At 38.2% G+C, this 7,224-nt stretch overlaps 1 long non-coding RNA gene across 1 annotated transcript in view; it reads right to left on the reverse strand.

Annotated features, from left to right (window-relative positions):
* The window catches only part of LOC145716083 (uncharacterized), a 95,653-nt gene extending 95,316 nt beyond the window's left edge, over nucleotides 1–337 (reverse strand). The window contains exon 1 of the long non-coding RNA XR_014138408.1: nucleotides 269–337. This is a non-coding gene — a long non-coding RNA (uncharacterized LOC145716083). The remainder of the gene's footprint in view (nucleotides 1–268) is intronic.
* Between the last annotated feature and the right edge of the window lie 6,887 nt (nucleotides 338–7,224).

The raw sequence follows: 7,224 nt of genomic DNA on the forward strand, positions 1-7,224 counted from the left end.
TGGACTCTGAAAAACAAACTGAGGGTTCTAGAGGGGAGGGGGGTGGGAGGATGGGTTGGCCTGGTGGTGGGTATTGAGGAGGGCACGTTCTGCATGGAGCACTGGGTGTTGTGCACGAACAATGAATCATGGAACACTTCATCTAGAACTAATGATGTAATGTATGGGGATTAACATAAGAATAAAAAAAAAAAAAGTTAAGCATACTTACTGTTAGTCAAGTAATATAATCCTGTCTACTGAAAGTCGTGGTGGTTTTTACCCTTACCTTCTGGTAGCAGTCACATGATGGAGATAATGCTTGATTTCTGCAAGTGTCTATAATTGAAGGGAAAATCCACCTGGAAGAGAAATTAATGACTTATGTGTATATTACATTGATGATACGTGCTATTCATTCAGCCCAGGTCTGTGTTCTCCAACTCTCAACTCTGAAACAAGCTTTACTGGGAAAGAAAAAAATGTTGAGGGGCGCCTGGGTGGCTCAGTCGTTAAGCGTCTGCCTTCAGCTCAGGTCATGATCCCAAGGTCCTGGGATCAAGCCCCGCATTGGGCTCCCTGCTCAGCGGGAAGCCTGCTTCTCCCTCTCCCACTCCCCCTGCTTGTGTTCCCTCTCTAGCTGTCTGTCTCTCTGTGTCAAATACATTAAAAAAAAAAAAATCTTGAAAAAAATGTTGACTCCTGTCTCCATGAATATTAATGGTAACAGCCTAATGAGGCACAGGAACTGTGACCTAAGTCTTTTCAATCAAAACACCTGGACAGTCACAGCTTTTCTTTTATTTATTTATTTATTTATTTATTTATTTATTTATTTATTTTTTATTATGTTATGCTAATCACCATACATTACATCATTAGTTTTTGATGTGGTGTTCCATGATTCATTGTTTGAGTCACAGCTTTTCTTGACAAATATTATTCTGTGGCACAGAGTTGTGCTGGCATTTCTCAGATTAGGAAGGACTTAATGAAAGAGGAAATTGGAGAATATACACACAAAAGACTTATGTCAATGTTCCGTAATGTATTTCTTCATCCTATCTACAGGGCCTCGTACAGAGTTGTTCAAGAATTTACTATCCATTGTAGGTCATTGGTCCTCCAATGGAATGTATGTTCTCTCTCCAATTTTATCAAGTGAGGAGCAATTGGTGAATTTGACTGCTCTTATTAGTATAACAACCTGAGCCCTTCAGGAGTCTAAAATGGTCCTTTTCCCCACTTCTGACACATGGAAAATGGGCGCAGTCCTTTACTTACTGGCCCTATACTCAACTATTGCTCAGTTGGTGTCAGTAATCAAGTGTTACAGATATTTTTTTCAGTTCATATAATTTATTGCAGTTAGCACACAGTTTAAAAATTCACCAACCCCCCAATAGTACAAAACTAAACAGCATTATAAGTTATTCTCCCCTCAGGAAAATAAAACATACTATGATTGTCAAAGCTAGATGTCAGACTAAGTTTTAGAACAAAGGAAGAATGTGAAACTAATAAAAGGAAAAAAGCAATCACTCACAATGACCACAAAAAGAAAACCCAAAAGAAAGTCTGTTTTAGGGACGCCTGGGTGGCTCAGTCATTAAGCGTCTGCCTTCAGCTCAAGTCATGATCCCAGGGTCCTGGGGCATCGGGCTCCCTGCTCGGCAGGAAGCCTGCTTCTCCCTCTCCCGCTCCCCCGGCTTGTGTTCCCTCTCTCACTGTGTCTCTCCCTCTGTCAAATAAATAAAATCTTTAAAAAAAAAAAAGTCTCTTTTCTCAGACATTGTCTCCCCTAAATTAATAAAAATTATTTTTAACATAAACTGTATTTTAAAAAAACTAGAAACTCTTCAAGTAACTAAAGATAATGCTCCAAGGTCATTTTCACAGCTTTTTTTTGTGTGTTTGTTTGTTTGCTTTAAATGCCATGACAGCCAAATTAACACACATTTGACCAAATATTTCCAAAACAGTCCTGCAACACACAATGGAGTTTTTCATTCAGTATCTTAAGCACAAAAATAGACTATGTTTACAGTAGTTAAGGTGATCAAATTTTAAACAAAAGCAATTAAAAAAAAGGGAAAAACAAACGTTTTCCATGCTACTCCCATAGACCTTATTTGTAAGTGCAAGACAGGAAAACAAACACTGTGCAAATGCTTTTTGCCCTGCGTGCTGGTCATTAAAACCACACTGGGCTGCAGCCTCTACTGTCCAGATACACATAGTCTACTAACCCCCTTCCCCATCTTCCCCACATCAATCAAGGCAGTCCAGTCCTTTCAGCCTGGGGCTTTTTCAGTCCATAGAATCTTTTCTAGAGTTGGGGATGGGAAGAAGGATGAAGGAGGGGACGGAGGGTAAGGGAGAAGGGAAGAAAAAAGAAGGGGAGCCCCCCCCGCAGAAAAGAAGAAAGAATGAATTCAAAAGTCAGGTACACTGTAGGTAACTAAGTAATCCAATATTCTGTTATTCCTGCATGGCTCCAAATAAAGTTACTTACAAAAACGATTTTTAAAGATAATTAAGCTTTGCTCAGGCATTCTTGCCCTAAATAGAGAATAGATGTAAATTACACATTTTTTTAAGATTCAAATTTGTGTGAGCACTGTGCCAGTAAACGAGATAGGCATGCTCCCTGCCTTCATGGAGCACAGACTATTGATCATGAAAATGAGATTTTGGGAAAAAGAACGGGAAGAACCTATTCACCTCTGAACCCATAGGGTCACATGACCCTAAGCACACTATTTAGTTTTGAGCTTCTTTTGTTCCTAATAATATCCATTCAAAAAAGGTAATGTGGTGTCACCTAAGATTTTTTTGGCAAAGGAAAATCGGTGATTTTCAGGAGGAAAAAAAATCTTTCCATAATCCTTAAGTCAAGAAATCAAAGCAAATGACAAGAAACTTTTTTTTTCAAATGAGAATAAACAAGTATGTATTTTTTAAATCAAGAATATAACCTATTTGCCATGAAAAATGGAACTACTAAGTATCTAAAGGATTTTTCCTAAAAGCAGATGAATTTTCTCTTTTCTTTGTATCATGAATAGCTCTGTATTCCAAGTGAAGAGATGCAAAAACAAGAAGAAAATTGGTAGAACACATCGCTATGGGAAAGACAACTGTATCTTTCAGCTCAAAGCAATTTTGGCTTCAGAGAATGCAGAGAATACCAATTACATCTTAATGTGCTCAGTCAAGCAGAATTAGGTAATAGGAGTTGCTAGATTTTTCTGTGTCCTAAAATTCCTCTCTGTAGCCCCTGATTGATGCACAAAGCTCCTCTCTTTATTAATTATTTATCTACAAAAGCATATTCCTCTTCTGACAAATTTAATTTTTCCTCAGGACAAAATACAGTCAGAATGTATCTTTTCTAATAAGTACCTTTTGAAACATCATGAATGAATGTAATTTTATGTTTTAGACTAAATTAGCCTTTTCAATAAGGGCTAATAATTTATAATTTTAAAATTCACTTATGTTCTTCTTCCAGAAATAATTTATTTCAAAAGAACTTTGCAAAGCTTGTCTTTCTTATTTGACAGAATAAAGATCACAATGAAATGGTATTTGTCATTCATATAATGTAGCCCAAGAAAGTGAAAATTGAAAAAAACCGTAACACTGTTTCTCGAAATTATAGGGAACAAGAAATTGACACGATACCTCTAGAGAAATACTTGTCCCATGATAAATTACTTTTGTTTGCTACTGTTGATTTAAGTATTACTAAGGAAAAAGAAAAAGAAAAAAAAACAGCTTTAAGTCTTGTTTATCCCATTTACTTTCTTAATTCACATCGAATAAATAGACTTTTCAACAGATTTTCTTATAAAAATTATGATCCCATGAATTCTAACAGTCATGTTTATATTCTAAAATACTTTAAAAATTATTAAACAGTTGAATTAGTGTTTTAACGAATTACAACACAGAGAAGGTGAAATCCATATCCTACTAGAGGGTCCAGAGAAATAATTATACCCAACATGTTTAGGGCTTGAATTGTTGCATTATTACATGCATTTTACATACTTTGTCTCAAGTAATCCTTATAAAAATACCCCACAGATACATATTGTTAACTACCTCCTCACTCGATGAGAAAAAGTGTACTTGGACAAGTTGGTTAGGTTGGCCAAAGTCACACATCTAGTAATGTTGGTCCCCAGATCTACCAGACTCCCAGTCCCCTTCTCTTAGCCCCTTTCCTCAACTGTTTTGGAGGTATGTCCATAGTAAATTCTCTGCCTCCAGATGTCCTCTGCAAACTTTGTCTCTGGACTACATGTAGGCCAGGAAGGAGAAAATGAGTCAAGCTAAGTGGTAGGTAAGAAATATTTATTTCTGTTTGCCCAAAAGGTAGTTTTACCTTGCAGTCCCTTCATATCTTCTTTCCTCATTAACTTTCTTAAACTCTCCCATACCCCCCATATTTGGAAGTAAACCAAAAAACCTCCAGAAAGTTCTGTTATGGGCTGAACTGCGTCCCCACAATAGCTATGTTGGAGTCCTAACCCCTTTACCGGTGAATGTGACCTTATTGGGAAATGGGGTTTTATAGATTCAATCAAATTGAAATAAGGTCATTAGGATGGACCTTAATACAATATGACTGGTGCCATGATAGGAAGAGGGAGATGTGGACAAAGATACATTCAGAGGAGAAGGTCAAGTAAAGACACAGAAAAGAAGGCAACACAAAGACAGAGGCCGAGGAAGAAGGCATATTGCCCGAGGCCAAATGTGTGTGAGCCTACCAGAGTCCATGGAGACAAGGAAGGATCTGTCCCCCCAGAGCACTGGAAGAAGCTTGAGATCAGACGTCTAGCCTCCAGAACCAAAGAAAGAATGTATTTCTGTTGTTTTAAACCATTGTGGTAATTTGATATGGCAGCCCTCAGAAAAGAATACAAACCCTAAGGAAGAAAAAGAGGGGAATGGTATGGGCCATGACATTCCCCTCTCCCCTATTAGGGTTGATCTTCACATGTCAGTAGTCAATTCAGTGCAATATTTGATTGAGATTAGCTTTATCTCTAGCTATTGTAGCTGAGAAATAGGATTTATATTATCGTTATTATATATAACCCAGTCCACATGAAAAATTTAGTGTGATTGATGAACTGTCTTAGTCAATTTGGCCTGCTCTAACAGATTACCATAGACCGGGTGGTTTATGAACAGCAGGAGCTTACTTCTCACAGTTCTGCAGGCTGGGAAGTCCAAGATCAAGGCACGAGGAAATTAGGCATTCAGTAAGGGCCTGCTTCCTAATTCACAGACAGCCATTCTCTTGCTGTGTATTACATAGCAGGAGGGGAAAGGGAGCTCTCTGGGGTCTCTTCTATAAGGACACTAATCCCATTCAGGAGGGCTCCATCCTCATGACCTAGTCACCTCCCAAAAGGCTCACCTCCAGATACCATCACGTTGGGGATTAGGTGTCATCCCATGAATTTGGGAGGAGGGGACAGAAGCATCCACTCTCTAGCAAGAACTTGTTAAGGAGATTTCACACATCATCTGAGGTCTGCCTGTATTACACACACTTTGATGATTATCCATGAAGAACAAAGAAAAATAGAGAAATTGCATGAACAGTTGCAATGCAGTGACGTCATCACTCCCTGTTCCCTTCCTCTTGACATTTTCATTATTTCCAGGCCTTATTTTAGCAAAGTTAAATTATTCCTTCCCAAAAGATTGTCACTGGACATCTAATTGCATCACATTACTATGATCCAAACTTAAAGCTCTCCAGAAACTCCTGCCCCACTGAGATTAACTCACCAGATGCACAGATAAAATTAGAGCTAGCTTTTCAGATATTCATACTACCCACCTTGGTCCCCCATGCAAATTCTCCATTCTCTCCTGAAAGGAGTCACAAGCAATTGGATAGGAATTAGAGGGTGGATGAAGAGGGAATGTGTGTTTAAATATTTACCACTTTCCTGCTTTACACTTCAAACCTTTTCTATTTTGCATACATTGCCTCATTTTGTTCAACAGGGCAATATTATTTCAATTTTACAAAATTGAGGAGGCTGAAGCATGGAGGAGACACTTAGCTTTCCCAAAATACTAACACTTGTTAATGCCAGATTGGGGAAGAGATATCAGGCGTCCTGAATCCTAGTCTAGTATATTTTCTGCTATTGAGTCTCATGCATATATTAATTCTCTTTAACTCCTCAATAAATACAATTTTTCCTGGGTAACATACTTTTTTTTTTTTAGTAAGAAAAGAGAAGGGGCGCCCTTTTAAAAAAAAAACAAAAACCCTCTGATCCTTCAACTCAGCTCTCCCCCTCACTGTGCTTACAGCGTAGTGTAGCGCTAAGTAGGACAGATTTATTCAAATCTTGTCTCTGGCACTTGCCAGCTGAACGGACTAGAACAGGTTGCTGGAGCTCCTGCCACTCAAGGTTTCAGGGAAGATCAAATGTGATGTACAGGAAGTGCTCAGCTCAGGGCTTGGCACGTCATGAGCACTCAGTGAGAGAGAGGCCGCCGCTCTTCTTCAGTCCGCATCCTAGCCACTCAGACTTGCACCTGGCTTCAGACACCCAAGTGAGGGAGCTGAGGTCCACTCACAGAGGCGACATGCTTTCCAGTATTACCCTGGAAGTTAGTCACCTTGCCTAAAGGAAAACCTGTTAGGACACCTAGAACAGTGTGTGTTTCCACTAAACCGCAAGTCTCTTTAAAGCAGTAAGATGAATATAACATAAAAAATTTTGTTGTGAAAGTTAATGCAAAATAAAATCATCCCAAGTCACCTATCCTTTGCCTCTGGTAACCTGAGCCTTTTCTCTATAAACATTACGCACTTTAAAATAATTTTACTCTTTTACTCTTGGCCTTTCTAATGTCATTCCATGCTTGAAGCATTATCTTTGAAGAAGGAACATAAAGAATGTCATTTTATTCAATTTGGGGTTTCCTTTAATGAATTCCATTAATTCCATATATATATATATATTAGCTTCATAAGAAATATTTATTTTAACAGCAGGAAAGTTCAGATGAATAAAAAAAGGAGGATATAAAATGATCTACAACACCAATATGCATTGCTTTAAAATCCACCCATTCTGGGCATTAAGCAATATATAATGTGTTAAGTTCAGAAGAGCCAGCCTTTGAATCTCTGTGTCATGAATACATAGTATTCGATGCCTTTGAAACTACAACAATAGGTTTAATGTTACCTTGAAG

Source organism: Leptonychotes weddellii, chromosome 11, assembly GCF_054177405.1.
Source record: "Leptonychotes weddellii isolate Sample4059 chromosome 11, ASM5417740v2, whole genome shotgun sequence".
Classification (NCBI taxonomy): domain Eukaryota; kingdom Metazoa; phylum Chordata; class Mammalia; order Carnivora; family Phocidae; genus Leptonychotes; species Leptonychotes weddellii.